This window comes from Schistocerca gregaria, chromosome 5 (genome assembly GCF_023897955.1).
Source record: "Schistocerca gregaria isolate iqSchGreg1 chromosome 5, iqSchGreg1.2, whole genome shotgun sequence".
NCBI lineage: Eukaryota > Metazoa > Arthropoda > Insecta > Orthoptera > Acrididae > Schistocerca > Schistocerca gregaria.
In genome coordinates this window covers 113,021,887-113,037,476 of record NC_064924.1, presented here as the reverse complement: position 1 = coordinate 113,037,476, position 15,590 = coordinate 113,021,887, and the positions used below count along the sequence as shown (strand labels likewise).

Here is a 15,590-nt window from a genome sequence, read left to right as displayed (position 1 = left end):
TTGTGTAAGTGGTAGTCAGTATCGTGTCGAATTTAATGTCTCTAGTTTGTGAAAAATACTTTCAGCTTTGTTTGTGATTATTTATATGTGTTCGTCGAAATTATGTCGTTCGTCAATGTGTACCCCAAGTCGTCGAGTTACTACTTCGCGTTTTACCTTTATGTTCTTTATTTTGATTGCCGGGTATAGTTAATCTTTAAGCATTATGTACGCTATTTACTGTGCTGCTATGGATAATAATTATATGTTTCGGTTGCACCATTGTTGTATAGTGTGTAGCATACCACTGGCCTTGTTTTCCAACACTGCTTTCTTGTTGGCTGATATCGCAACCAGCGGGTCGACAGCAAACGCAACGATCCCGTCTCAACGTTCATCCCCCATGATTAAATTCAAGAGCGGTTCAGTTATGATATCCTAGAACATGGATCCGCAGATAGGGCGTTGTGGGCATCGTTTGGTAATCATTGTTACAACCTTGCGGTTGCCCTTTGCCACTCAGCCATTATGTTCCGACAACAGTCTCGAAGACTACTGTTCAGGGATCCGAGTACCTGTAGTTCTCCAACGCTTGCAAACAATGCTGACCACGAAAGATTATCAAAAGCGGCAGCAATGTTAATAAGAATCGGAACTGCGTAGCTTTGTAATGTCTGTTCTACAATTTCTGAAGGCCGATTAATTGCATCGTCAATAGATTTTCCCCTCTCTAAAGCCAAATTGGTGCTGACTAAGGGCATGGAGTTTCCTGTGAGCTTGGAGGCGATTACACAGAAGCTTCTCATGGACCTTACCCATGTGTTTAACAAGCAAATTGGTAGGTACGATTTTGGTTCTGTTGGGCCCCTGTCTGTGGCTTGATAGTAATTATTGTGACGGATGTTTTCCAGACAAGAGGTACCCGGAATTATATTTTTTTTGTTTTATTTATTTTTATTCGTCAGTATTCTGACTGATTTGATGCGGCCCGCCGCGAATTCTTTTCCTGAGCCAGCCTCTCCATATCCGAGCAGTACCTACGTCCTCAATTATTTGCTTGAAGTATTCCAATCTCTGTCCTCCTCTACAGTTTTTGCCCTCAACAGCTCCCTCTAATACGATGGAAGTCATTCCCTGACGTCTTAACAGATGTGCTATCAACCTATACCTTCTTCTTTTCAGTTTTTTCCACGTATTCCTTTCCTCTCCGATTCTGCACAGAACCTCCTCATTCCATACTTTATCAGTCCACCTAATTTTCAGCATTCGCCTGTAGTACCAAATCTCAGACGCTTGTATTCTCTTCTGTTCTTGTTTCCCCACAGTCCATGTTTCACTACCATACTGTGGTGTCACCGCCAGACATCACACTTGCTAGGTGGTAGCCTTTAAATCGACCGCGGTCCGTTAGTATACGTCAGACCCGCGTGTCGCCACTATCAGTGATTGCAGACCGAGCGCAGCCACACGGCAGGTCTAGAGAGTCTTCCTAGCGCTAGCTCCAGTTGTACAGCTGACTTTGGTAGCGATGACTCACTGCCTACTTACGTTCTCATTTGCCGAGAAGATAGATTAGCATAGCCTTCAGCTATGTCATTTGCTACGACCTAGCAAGGCGCCATTATCAGTCACTATTGATATTGTGAACTATGTACCGTCAAGAGCGACGTTCATCATTAATGGATTACAGTTAAGTATTCCACCAGCTACGTCCGTTGTTTCTAAATTCTAATTTCCTTGTCCTGTTCCAGACCTCACACCAGCCAGCGTGAGCTAAATCGCATGCCTTTCGGCCTCCTCTAGTAACATGGTGTTGGCTCTCCTGCCAACCACAACACATACAATGCTCTGCACCAAACGTACATTCTCAGAAATTTCCTCTTCAAATTAAGGGCTGTGTTTCATACTACTAGATTCTCTTGGTCAGGAATGCCCACTTTGCCAGTGCTAGCCTGCTTTTGATGTCCTGCTTGCTCCTTCCATCATTCGTTATTTTGCTGCCTAGTTAGCAGAAATCCGTAATTTCATCTCCTTCGTGAACATGAATCCTGATGTAAAGTTCTCGCTGTTCTCACTTCTAATATTTCTCATTACTTTCATCTTACTTCAATTTACTCTCAGTCCATAGTCTATACTTTTTAGACTGTTCGTTCCGTTCAGCAGATCCTGTAATTCTTCTACCTTTTCACTCAGGATAGCAATGTCATCAGCGAATCTCATCACTGATATCCTTTCATCTTGAAGTTTGATCTCACTCCTGATCCTTTCTTTAATTTCCATCATGGCTTCTGCGACACACAGATGGAACAGTAGTGGGGAAATACTACGTCCCTGTCTTACATTCTTTTTATTCGAGCACCTCGTTCTTGGTCGTCCACTCTTATTATTCCCTCTTGGTTCTTGTACATATTGTATATAATCTGTCTCTCCCTGCAGCTTACCCCTGTTTTTCTCAGAATTTCGAAAATCTTGCGCCACTTACAACGTCGAACGCTTTTTGCAGGTCGACATCCTATGACGTCTGTTGATATTTCTTTAGTCTTGCTTCCATTATCAACCGCAACGTCAGAATTGCCTCTCTGGTGCCTTTTCATTTCCTAAAGCCAAACTGATCCTCATCTAACACATCTTCAATTTTCTTTTCCATTCTTCTGTACATTATTCGTGTCAACAACATGGATGCATGAGCTATTAAGCTGAATATGCGATAATTCTCCCACTTGTCAGCTCTTGCAGTCTTCGGAACTGTGTGGATGATATTTTTTTCGAAAGTCAGATGGTATGTCGCCAGACTCGTACATTCTGCACACCAACATGAATAGTCGTTTTGTTGCCATGTCCCCCACTGATTTTAGAAATTTTGATGGAATGTTATCTTATCCCATCTGCCTTATTTGAAAGTAAGTTCTCCAAAGCACTTTGAAATTGTGATTCTAACAATGGATCCCCCATCTCTTCTAAATCGATTCCTGTTTCTTCTTCTATGACATCAAACTAATCTTCCACCTCATAGAGGCCTTCAATGTACTCTTCCCACTTACCCGCTCTCTCCTCTGCATTTAACAGTGAAAATCCCGTTGCACTCTTAACGTTACCATCCTTGCTTTAATTTCACCGAAGGATGTTTTGACTTTCCTATGTGGTGAATCAGTCCTTCCAACAACCACTTCTTTTTCGATCTCTTCACATTTTTCATGGAGCCATTTCGTCTTAACTTCCCTGCACTTCCTATTTATTTCATTCCTCAGTGACTTGTATTCCTGAATTTCCCTGCACATTTTTGTACTTCCTCCCTTCATCGATCAACTGAAGTGTTTCCTCTGTTACCCACGGTTTTTTCGCACTTACCCTCTTTGAAGTTTTTTTTTCCTTCCAGCTTCTGCGATTGCCCTTTTTAGAGATGCCCATTGCTCTGCAACTGTACTGCCTACGGAACTACTGATTATTGCTGTACCTACAGCCTTAGAGAACTTCAAGAGTATCTCGTCATTCCTTAGTACTTCTAGATCCCACTTCTTTGCGTAATGATTCATTCTGACTAATCTGTTCAACTGCAGCCTACTCTTCATCACTACAACACTCCTGGAAATTGAAATAAGAACACCGTGAATTCATTGTCCCAGGAAGGGAAAACTTTACTGACACATTCCTGGCGTCAGATACATCACATGATCACACTGACAGAACCACAGGCACATAGACACAGGCAACAGAGCATGCACAATGTCGGCACTAGTACAGTGTATATCCACCTTTCGCAGCAATGCAGGCTGCTATTCTCCCATGGAGACGATCGTAGAGATGCTGGATGTAGTCCTGTGGAACGGCTTGCCATGCCATTTCCACCTGGCGCCTCAATTGGACCAGCTTTCGTGCTGGACGTGCAGACCGCGTGAGATGACGCGTCATCCAGTCTCAAACATGCTCAATGGGGGACAGATCCGGAGATCTTGCTGGCCAGGGTAGTTGACTTACACCTTCTAGAGCACGTTGGGTGGCACGGGATACATGCGGATGTGCATTGTCCTGTTGGAACAGCAAGTTCCTTTGCCGGTCTAGGAATGGTAGAACGATGGGTTCGATGACGGTTTGGATGTACCGTGCACTATTCAGTGTCCCCTCGACGATCACCAGAGGTGTACGGCCAGTGTAGGAGATCGCTCCCCACACCATGATGCCGGGTGTTGGCCCTGTGTGCCTCGGTCGTATGCAGTCCTGATTGTGGCGCTCACCTGCACGGCGCCAAACACGCATACGACCATCATCGGCACCAAGGCAGAAGCGACTCTCATCGCTGAAGACGACACGTCTCCATTCGTCCCTCCATTCACGCCTGTCGCGACACCACTGGAGGCGGGCTGCACGATGTTGGGGCGTGAGCGGAAGACGGCCTAACGGTGTGCGGGACCGTAGCCCAGCTTCATGGAGACGGTTGCGAATGATCCTCGCCGATACCCCAGGAGCAACAGTGTCCCTAATTTTCTGAGAAGTGGCGGTGCGGTCCCCTACGGCACTGCGTAGGATCCTACGGTCTTGGCGTGCATCTGTGCGTCGCTGCGGTCCGGTCCCAGGTCGACAGGCACGTGCACCTTCCGCCGACCACTGGCGACAACATCGATGTACTGTGGAGACCTCACGTCCCACGTGTTGAGCAATTCGGCGGTACGTCCACCCGGCCTCCAGCATGCCCACTATACGCCCTCGCTCAAAGTCCGTCAACTGCACATACGGTTCACGTCCACGCTGTCGCGGCATGCTATCAGTGTTAAAGACTGCGATGGAGCTCCGTATGCCACGGCAAACTGGCTGATACTGAGGGCGGCGGTGCACAAATGCTGCGCAGCTAGCGCCATTCGACGGCCAACACCGCGGTTCCTGGTGTGTCCGCTGTGCCGTGCGTGTGATCATTGCTTGTACAGCCCTCTCCCAGTGTCCGAAGCAAGTATGGTGAGTCTGACACACCGGTGTCAATGTGTTCTTTTTTCCATTTCCATGAGTGTATATTGTGATCTGAGTCTATATGTGCTCCTGGTTACGTCTCGCAGACGTGTATCTGATTTTGGAATCTCTCTCTGAACCTGATGTAATCTAACTGAAATCTTCGGGTATCGACGGCCTTTTCCAAGTATATCTCCTCCTCTTGTGATTGGTGAACAGAGTATTCGCTATTACTGGCTGAAATTTATCACGGATCTCAATCAGCTTTTCTCCTCTCTCATTCCTTGTCCCAAGCTCATTTTCTCCTGTAACCATTTGCTCTGCACGTTCCCCTACAACTGCATGACTATTAGATTTTCATCTCCCTTGACGTACTGTATTACCCTCTCAATATCTTCATATACTTTCTCTAACTCAATCAGCTTTTCTCCTCTCTCATTCCTTGTCCCAAGCTCATTTTCTCCTGTAACCATTTGCTCTGCACGTTCCCCTACAACTGCATGACTATTAGATTTTCATCTCCCTTGACGTACTGTATTACCCTCTCAATATCTTCATATACTTTCTCTAACTCTTCAGCTTGTGACGTCGGTATATATACCTGAACTGTCGTTGTCGGTGTTTGTTTTGCTGTCGATTCTGAGAAGAACAAGCCTATCACTGAACTGTTTACAGTAACACACTTTCTGCACTAAATTCCTATTCATAACGAATCCTATTCCCGTTACACCATTTTCTGGTGCTGTTGATATTACCCTATACTCATCTGACCAGAAATCCTTGCCTTCATTCCATTTCACTTCACTGACCCCTACTATATCTAGATTGAGCCTGTGCCTTTTCAGATTTTCTAGCTTCCCTACCATGTTCAAGCTTCTGAGATTCCACGCACCGACTCGTAAAACGTTATCCTTTCGTTGGTTATTCAATCTTTTTCTCATGGTCACCTCCCCCTTGGCAGACTCCTCCCAGAGATCCGAATGGTGGGAGGGGTTGGGGAGGGGGGAGACGGTGGCGAGGGGCTATTCCGGGATCTTTTGTAATGGAGAAATCACCATGACACTATTTCAATAACAGGCCTCATGTACTGCGGATACATGTTACGTGTCTTAAATGCAGCGGTTTCCGTTGCCTTCTGAATCCTCATGCCGTTGATCACTACTGATTCTTCCACCTTGAGGGTCAGTTTTCGACGCAACGCGCTTTTTTCGCACATCAGTGGCGGTTCTGCAACATAAATTGTCCACCTACCTCGATACTGCTGCAGATCTGCACACGTAACTCCTGATTGCAGCTACTTAAGAGGCAGTGCTGAAGAAACTGAGATTTCATAACTACACGTCGGAGGCCGCTGTAAGTGCAAAAAGCTGAAAATAGTCTTGTGAACTCTAAAGAATAAATCGGAAATGGGTTGCTGTTCAAATTTCTAAGTTCAAAGGTCCTTTTAAACTTGCATTAGGATTGCTATTAAGCAACATCATCAGCTCACATGTACTAAAATCATTAAAGTTCCTGTTCACAGTCCTCGTCACACTCAAACAGCTAGAACTTTTCCTATCCAATTCCGAAATCATTTACGAGAGTAACGCAGTCAATAAACCGCTATTTACTTTTGCACTCGGCATTCAGTTCAAAAAATGGTTCAAACGGCTCTGAGCACTATGGGACTCAACTGCTGTGGTCATTAGTCCCCTAGAACTTAGAACTACTTAAAACTAACTAACCTAAGAACATCACACACATCCATGCCCGAGGCAGGATTCGAACCTGCGACCGTAGCAGTCGCGCGGTTCCGGACTGCGCGCCTAGAACCGCGGGACCTCCGCGGCCGGCTCGGATTTCAGTGGTTGTCTTTAAATAAAAATTTGCTCGCCATAAATACTCAGTAAAAAAAAATTACTTGGTACCGCCACGATTTTAGTTCAAAGTTTACACACGCGATTTGCTCCTGAATAAAATATCTCTCGACTCTTAAATTTTCACAAATAGTTAATGGTTAACACCAGCTAAATCTAGTCTATGGTACAATGTGCCTTCTGCCATGCCCTTTAGAGATGTTTTTAACGTCCGTATATAGATATGGAATTCCAAAATCTGTCCAACTAGCAAAAGTAGGACACTTTTAGATTGTGCTCTAGAGTCTAAAATCAATTATATGACAAATCCATTACATGCAGAGAGATATGAAACAACACAATGAAAGCAACCTGTTAAATTTATCTCAGGAGGATATTACAACCCAGGGGAGACCCCTTCTACCGTCAATGACAGACCATCACCTCCACCCACAGTAATGCCCACGAAACACAGCGATACCAACAGTGTATCATGTAAAGAAAGTAACAATGATGTAGTGTGATTGTGTAGGGATATTGCCCCACCGTTAGGGAGGACATCGAACATGAAAGGATGCAGGCGGTTCGCAGCCGTCAGCGTGTCTTCGATCACCAAACAGGTCCCACGCGAGATCAGGAGAATATGTCTCATAGCGTACTACTGCTTCCACCAGCCTGCAACCGTGGCGCGGTGCACGTTTCGAGCCGCCGTTCTCCTAGATGACGACGTTTGTGGAAGCGACCATCGACCTAGTGCAGCAAAAATATGATTCAGCCGAACAGCCGACACGTTTCCGTTGTTTAACCGTCGAATCCCGATACACCCGTGTCCACTGCAATGGTAACTGACGATTTGTTTGTGTCGACACGTGAACACCTTAGGGGTGGTCTGCTGCGAAGCTTCATGTTCAACAATGTACTACGAGCGGTGTGCTCCGAAACACATTGTGCGTGCACCAGCGTTGTGCTCTTTCGGCAGAGATGCCACAGATCACTATCTATCCTACACTACTGGCCATTAAAATTGATACACCACGAAGATGACGTGCTACAGACGCGAAATTTAACCAACAGGAAAAAGATGCTGTGATATGCAAATGATTAGCTTTTCAGAACAGTCACACAAGGTTGGCGTCAGTGGCGACACCTACAACGTGCTGACATGAGGAAAATTTCCAACTGATTTCTCATACACAAACAGCAGTTGCCCAGCGTCGCCTGGTGAAGCGTTGTTGTGATGCCTCGAGTAAGGAAGAGGAATGCGTACCATCACGTTTCCGACTTTGATAGCGGCCGGATTGTAGCCTATCGCGATTGCGGTTTATCGTATCGAGACATTGCTGCTCGCGTTGTTCGATATCCAATTATTGTTAGCAGAATATGGAATCGGTAGGTTCAGGAGGGTAATACGGAATGCCCTGCTGGATCCCAACGGCCTCGTATCACTAGCAGTCGAGATGACAGGCATCGTATCAGCATGGCTGTAAGGGATCGTGCAGCCACGTCTCGATCCCTGAGTCAACAGATGGGTACGCTTGCAAGACAACAAGCATCTGCACGAACAGTTCGACGACGTTTGCAGCAGCATGGAATACCAGCTCGGAGACCTTGGCTATGGTTACACTCGATGCTGCATCACAGGCAGGAGCGCCTGCAATGGTGTACTCAACGACGAACCTGGGTGCACGAATGGAAAACGTTATTTTTTTGGATGAATCCAGGTTCTCAGAATGAGATTTTCACTCTGCAGCGGAGTGTGCGATGATATGAAACTTCCTGGCAGATTAAAACTGTGTGCCCGACCGAGACTCGAACTCAGGAACCTTTGCCTTTCGCGGGCAAGTGCTCTACCAACTGAGCTACCGAAGCACGACTCACGTCCGGTACTCACAGCTTTACTTCTGCCAGTATCCGTCTCCTACCTTCCAAACTTTACAGAAGCTCTTCTGCGAAACTTGCAGAACTAGCACTCCTGAAAGAAAGGATACTGCGGAGACATGGCTTAGCCACAGCCTGGGGGATGTTTCCAGAATGAGATTTTCACTCTGCAGCAGAGTGTGCGCTGATATGAAACTTCCTGGCAGATTAAAACTATGTGCCCGACCGAGACTCGAACTCGGGACCTTTGCCTTTCGCGGGCAAGTGCTCTACCAACTGAGCTACCGGAACACGACTCACGTCCGGTACTCACAGCTTTACTTCTGCTAGTATCCGTCTCCTACCTTCCAAACTTTACAGAAGCTCTTCTGCGAAACTTGCAGTACTAGCACTCCTGAAAGAAAGGATACTGCGGAGACATCGATTAGCCACAGCCTGGGGGATGTTTCCGCAATGAGATTTTCACTCTGCAGCGGAGTGTGCGCTGATATGAAACTTCCTGGCAGATTAAAACTGTGTGCCCGACCGAGACTCGAACTCGGGACCTTTGCCTTTCGCGGGCAAGTGTTCTACCAACTGAGCTACCGAAGCACGACTCACGTCCGGTACTCACAGCTTTACTTCTGCCAGTATCCGTCTCCTACCTTCCAAACTTTACAGAAGCTCTTCTGCGAAACTTGCAGAACTAGCACTCCTGAAAGAAAGGATACTGCGGAGACATGGCTTAGCCACAGCATGGGGGATGTTTCCACAATGAGATTTTCACTCTGCAGCGGAGTGTGCGCTGATATGAAACTTCCTGGCACATTAAAACTGTGTGCCCGACAGAGACTCGAACTCGGGAACCTTTGCCTTTCGCGGGCAAGTGCTCTACCAACTTAGCTACCGAAGCATGACTCACGTCCGGTACTCACAGCTTTACTTCTGCCAGTATCCGTCTCCTACCTTCCAAACTTTACAGAAGCTCTTCAGCGAAACTTGCAGAACTAGCACTCCTGAAAGAAAGGATACTGTGGAGACATGGCTTAGCCACAGCCTGGGGGATGTTTCCAGAATGAGATTTTCACTCTGCAGCAGAGTGTGCGCTGATATGAAACTTCCTGGCAGATTAAAACTGTGTGCCCGACCGAGACTCGAACTCGGGAACCTTTGCCTTTCGCGGGCAAGTGCTCTACCAACTGAGCTACCAAAGCACGACTCACGTCCGGTACTCACAGCTTTACTTCTGCCAGTATCCGTCTCCTACCTTCCAAACTTTACAGAAGCTCTTCTGCGAAACTTGCAGAACTAGCACTCCTGAAAGAAAGGATACTGCGGAGACATGGCTTAGCCACAGCCTGGGGGATGTTTCCAGAATGAGATTTTCACTCTGCAGCGGAGTGTGCGCTGATATGAAACTTCCTGGCAGATTAAAACTGTGTGCCCGACCGAGACTCGAACTCGGGACCTTTGCCTTTCGCGGGCAAGTGCTCTACCAACTGAGCTACCGAACCACGACTCACGTCCGGTACTCACAGCTTTACTTCTGCCAGTATCCGTCTCCTACCTTCCAAACTTTACAGAAGCTCTTCTGCGAAACTTGCAGAACTAGCACTCCTGAAAGAACGGATACTGCGGAGACATGGCTTAGCCACAGCATGGGGGATGTTTCCACAATGACATTTTCACTCTGCAGCGGAGTGTGCGCTGATATGAAACTTCCTGGCACATTAAAACTGTGTGCCCGACAGAGACTCGAACTCAGGAACCTTTGCCTTTCGCGGGCAAGTGCTCTACCAACTGAGCTACCGAAGCACGACTCACGTCCGGTACTCACAGCTTTACTTCTGCCAGTATCCGTCTCCTACCTTCCAAACTTTACAGAAGCTCTTCAGCGAAACTTGCAGAACTAGCACTCCTGGAAGAAAGGATACTGCGGAGACATGGCTTAGCCACAGCCTGGGGGATGTTTCCAGAATGAGATTTTCACTCTGCAGCAGAGTGTGCGCTGATATGAAACTTCCTGGCAGATTAAAACTGTGTGCCCGACCGAGACTCGAACTCGGGAACCTTTGCCTTTCGCGGGCAAGTGCTCTACCAACTGAGCTACCGAAGCACGACTCACGTCCGGTACTCACAGCTTTACTTCTGCCAGTATCCGTCTCCTACCTTCCAAACTTTACAGAAGCTCTTCTGCGGAACTTGCAGAACTAGCACTCCTGAAAGAAAGGATACTGCGGAGACATGGCTTAGCCACAGCATGGGGGATGTTTTCACAATGAGATTTTCACTCTGCAGCGGAGTGTGCGCTGATATGAAACTTCCTGGCACATTAAAACTGTGTGCCCGACAGAGACTCGAACTCGGGAACCTTTGCCTTTCGCGGGCAAGTGCTCTACCAACTTAGCTACCGAAGCATGACTCACGTCCGGTACTCACAGCTTTACTTCTGCCAGTATCCGTCTCCTACCTTCCAAACTTTACAGAAGCTCTTCAGCGAAACTTGCAGAACTAGCACTCCTGAAAGAAAGGATACTGTGGAGACATGGCTTAGCCACAGCCTGGGGGATGTTTCCAGAATGAGATTTTCACTCTGCAGCAGAGTGTGCGCTGATATAAAACTTCCTGGCAGATTAAAACTGTGTGCCCGACCGAGACTCGAACTCGGGAACCTTTGCCTTTCGCGGGCAAGTGCTCTACCAACTGAGCTACCAAAGCACGACTCACGTCCGGTACTCACAGCTTTACTTCTGCCAGTATCCGTCTCCTACCTTCCAAACTTTACAGAAGCTCTTCTGCGAAACTTGCAGAACTAGCACTCCTGAAAGAAAGGATACTGCGGAGACATGGCTTAGCCACAGCCTGGGGGATGTTTCCAGAATGAGATTTTCACTCTGCAGCGGAGTGTGCGCTGATATGAAACTTCCTGGCAGATTAAAACTGTGTGCCCGACCGAGACTCGAACTCGGGACCTTTGCCTTTCGCGGGCAAGTGCTCTACCAACTGAGCTACCGAACCACGACTCACGTCCGGTACTCACAGCTTTACTTCTGCCAGTATCCGTCTCCTACCTTCCAAACTTTACAGAAGCTCTTCTGCGAAACTTGCAGAACTAGCACTCCTGAAAGAACGGATACTGCGGAGACATGGCTTAGCCACAGCATGGGGGATGTTTCCACAATGACATTTTCACTCTGCAGCGGAGTGTGCGCTGATATGAAACTTCCTGGCACATTAAAACTGTGTGCCCGACAGAGACTCGAACTCAGGAACCTTTGCCTTTCGCGGGCAAGTGCTCTACCAACTGAGCTACCGAAGCACGACTCACGTCCGGTACTCACAGCTTTACTTCTGCCAGTATCCGTCTCCTACCTTCCAAACTTTACAGAAGCTCTTCAGCGAAACTTGCAGAACTAGCACTCCTGGAAGAAAGGATACTGCGGAGACATGGCTTAGCCACAGCCTGGGGGATGTTTCCAGAATGAGATTTTCACTCTGCAGCAGAGTGTGCGCTGATATGAAACTTCCTGGCAGATTAAAACTGTGTGCCCGACCGAGACTCGAACTCGGGAACCTTTGCCTTTCGCGGGCAAGTGCTCTACCAACTGAGCTACCGAAGCACGACTCACGTCCGGTACTCACAGCTTTACTTCTGCCAGTATCCGTCTCCTACCTTCCAAACTTTACAGAAGCTCTTCTGCGAAACTTGCAGAACTAGCACTCCTGAAAGAAAGGATACTGCGGAGACATCGATTAGCCACAGCCTGGGGGATGTTTCCACAATGAGATTTTCACTCTGCAGCGGAGTGTGCGCTGATATGAAACTTCCTGGCACATTAAAACTGTGTGCCCGACAGAGACTCGAACTCGGGAACCTTTGCCTTTCGCGGGCAAGTGCTCTACCAACTGAGCTACCGAAGCACCACTCACGTCCGGTACTCACAGCTTTACTTCTGCCAGTATCCGTCTCCTACCTTCCAAACTTTACAGAAGCTCTTCTGCGAAACTTGCAGAACTAGCACTCCTGAAAGAAAGGATACTGCGGAGACATGGCTTAGCCACAGCCTGGGGGATGTTTCCAGAATGAGATTTTCACTCTGCAGCAGAGTGTGCGCTGATATGAAACTTCCTGGCAGATTAAAACTGTATGCCCGACCGAGACTCGAACTCGGTAACCTCTGCCTTTCGCGGGCAAGTGCTCTACCAACTGAGCTACCGAAGCACGACTCACGTCCGGTACTCACAGCTTCACTTCTGCCAGTATCCGTCTCCTACCTTCCAAACTTTACAGAAGCTCTTCTGCGAAACTTGCAGAATTAGCACTCCTGAAAGAAAGGATACTGCGGAGACATCGATTAGCCACAGCCTGGGGGATGTTTCCACAATGAGATTTTCACTCTGCAGCGGAGTGTGCGTTGATATGAAACTTCCTGGCAGATTAAAACTGTGTGCCCGACCGAGACTCGAACTCGGGACCTTTGCCTTTCGCGGGCAAGTGTTCTACCAACTGAGCTACCGAAGCACGACTCACATCCGGTACTCACAGCTTTACTTCTGCCAGTATCCGTCTCCTACCTTCCAAACTTTACAGAAGCTCTTCTGCGAAACTTGCAGAACTAGCACTCCTGAAAGAAAGGATACTGCGGAGACATGGCTTAGCCACAGCATGGGGGATGTTTCCACAATGAGATTTTCACTCTGCAGCGGAGTGTGCGCTGATATGAAACTTCCTGGCACATTAAAACTGTGTGCCCGACAGAGACTCGAACTCGGGAACCTTTGCCTTTCGCGGGCAAGTGCTCTACCAACTGAGCTACCGAAGCACGACTCACGTCCGGTACTCACAGCTTTACTTCTGCCAGTATCCGTCTCCTACCTTCCAAACTTTACAGAAGCTCTTCAGCGAAACTTGCAGAACTAGCACTCCTGAAAGAAAGGATACTGTGGAGACATGGCTTAGCCACAGCCTGGGGGATGTTTCCAGAATGAGATTTTCACTCTGCAGTAGAGTGTGCGCTCATATGAAACTTCCTGGCAGATTAAAACTGTGTGCCCGACCGAGACTCGAACTCGGGAACCTTTGCCTTTCGCGGGCAAGTGCTCTACCAACTGAGCTACCGAAGCACGACTCACGTCCGGTACTCACAGCTTTACTTCTGCCAGTATCCGTCTCCTACCTTCCAAACTTTACAGAAGCTCTTCTGCGAAACTTGCAGAACTAGCACTCCTGAAAGAAAGGATACTGCGGAGACATCGATTAGCCACAGCCTGGGGGATGTTTCCACAATGAGATTTTCACTCTGCAGCGGTGTGTGCGCTCATATGAAACTTCCTGGCAGATTAAAACTGTGTGCCCGACCGGGACTCGAACTCGGGCCTTTGCTTTTCGCAGGCAAGTGCTCTACCAACTGAGCTACCGAAGCACGACTCACGTCCGGTACTCACAGCTTTACTTCTGCCAGTATCCGTTTCCTACCTTCCAAACTTTACAGAAGCTCTTCAGCGAAACTTGCAGAACTAGCACTCCTGAAAGAAAGGATACTGCGGAGACATGGCTTAGCCACAGCCTGGGGGATGTTTCCAGAATGAGATTTTCACTCTGCAGCAGAGTGTGCGCTGATATGAAACTTCCTGGCACATTAAGACTGTGTGCCCGACCGAGACTCGAACTCGGGAACCTTTGCCTTTCGCGGGCAAGTGCTCTACCAACTGAGCTACCGAAGCACGACTCACATCCGGTACTCACAGCTTTACTTCTGCCAGTATCCGTCTCCTACCTTCCAAACTTTACAGAAGCTCTTCTGCGAAACTTGCAGAACTAGCACTCCTGAAAGAAAGGATACTGCGGAGACATGGCTTAGCCACAGCCTGGGGGATGTTTCCAGAATGAGATTTTCACTCTGCAGCGGAGTGTGCGCTCATATGAAACTTCCTGGCAGATTAAAACTGTGTGCCCGACCGAGACTCGAACTCGGGAACCTTTGCCTTTTGCGGGCAAGTGCTCTACCAACTGAGCTACCGAAGCACGACTCACGTCCGGTACTCACAGCTTTACTTCTGCCAGTATCCGTCTCCTACCTTCCAAACTTTACAGAAGCTCTTCTGCGAAACTTGCAGAACTAGCACTCCTGAAAGAAAGGATACTGCGGAGACATCGATTAGCCACAGCCTGGGGGATGTTTCCACAATGAGATTTTCACTCTGCAGCAGAGTGTGCGTTGATATGAAACTTCCTGGCAGATTAAAACTGTGTGCCCGACCGAGACTCGAACTCGGGACCTTCGCCTTTCGCGGGCAAGTGTTCTACTAACTGAGCTACCGAAGCACGACTCACGTCCGGTACTCACAGCTTTACTTCTGCCAGTATCCGTCTCCTACCTTCCAAACTTTACAGAAGCTCTTCTGCGAAACTTGCAGAACTAGCACTCCTGAAAGAAAGGATACTGCGGAGACATGGCTTAGCCACAGCCTGGGGGATGTTTCCAGAATGAGATTTTCACTCTGCAGCGGAGTGTGCGCTCATATGAAACTTCCTGGCAGATTAAAACTGTGTGTCCGACCGAGACTCGAACTCGGGCCTTTGCTTTTCGCAGGCAAGTGCTCTACCAACTGAGCTACCGAAGCACGACTCACGTCCGGTACTCACAGCTTTACTTCTGCCAGTATCCGTCTCCTACCTTCCAAACTTTACAGAAGCTCTTCTGCGAAACTTGCAGAACTAACACTCCTGAAAGAAAGGATACTGCGGAGACATGGCTTAGCCACAGCCTGGGGGATGTTTCCAGAATGAGATTTTCACTCTGCAGCGGAGTGTGCGCTGATATGAAACTTCCTGGCAGATTAAAACTGTGTGCCCGACCGAGACTCGAACTCGGGAACCTTTGCCTTTCGCGGGCAAGTGCTCTACCAACTGAGCTACCGAAGCACGACTCACATCCGGTACTCACAGCTTTACTTCTGCCAGTATCCGTCTCCTACCTT

At 48.0% G+C, this 15,590-nt stretch overlaps 4 non-coding genes across 4 annotated transcripts; all 4 read right to left on the bottom strand.

The window, feature by feature from the left end:
- Nucleotides 1-8,846: 8,846 nt before the first annotated feature.
- Nucleotides 8,847-8,921, bottom strand: Trnas-cga (transfer RNA serine (anticodon CGA)). The gene has a single exon. It is a non-coding gene; the product is annotated as a tRNA-Ser (tRNA).
- Nucleotides 8,922-10,048: 1,127 nt separating this feature from the next.
- Trnas-cga (transfer RNA serine (anticodon CGA)) lies at nucleotides 10,049-10,123 on the bottom strand. Its single transcript has one exon. It is a non-coding gene; the product is annotated as a tRNA-Ser (tRNA).
- A 1,429-nt stretch (nucleotides 10,124-11,552) lies between these two features.
- Trnas-cga (transfer RNA serine (anticodon CGA)) lies at nucleotides 11,553-11,627 on the bottom strand. Its single transcript has one exon. It is a non-coding gene; the product is annotated as a tRNA-Ser (tRNA).
- A 3,532-nt stretch (nucleotides 11,628-15,159) lies between these two features.
- On the bottom strand, nucleotides 15,160-15,233 carry Trnar-gcg (transfer RNA arginine (anticodon GCG)). The gene has a single exon. It is a non-coding gene; the product is annotated as a tRNA-Arg (tRNA).
- Nucleotides 15,234-15,590: the final 357 nt, after the last annotated feature.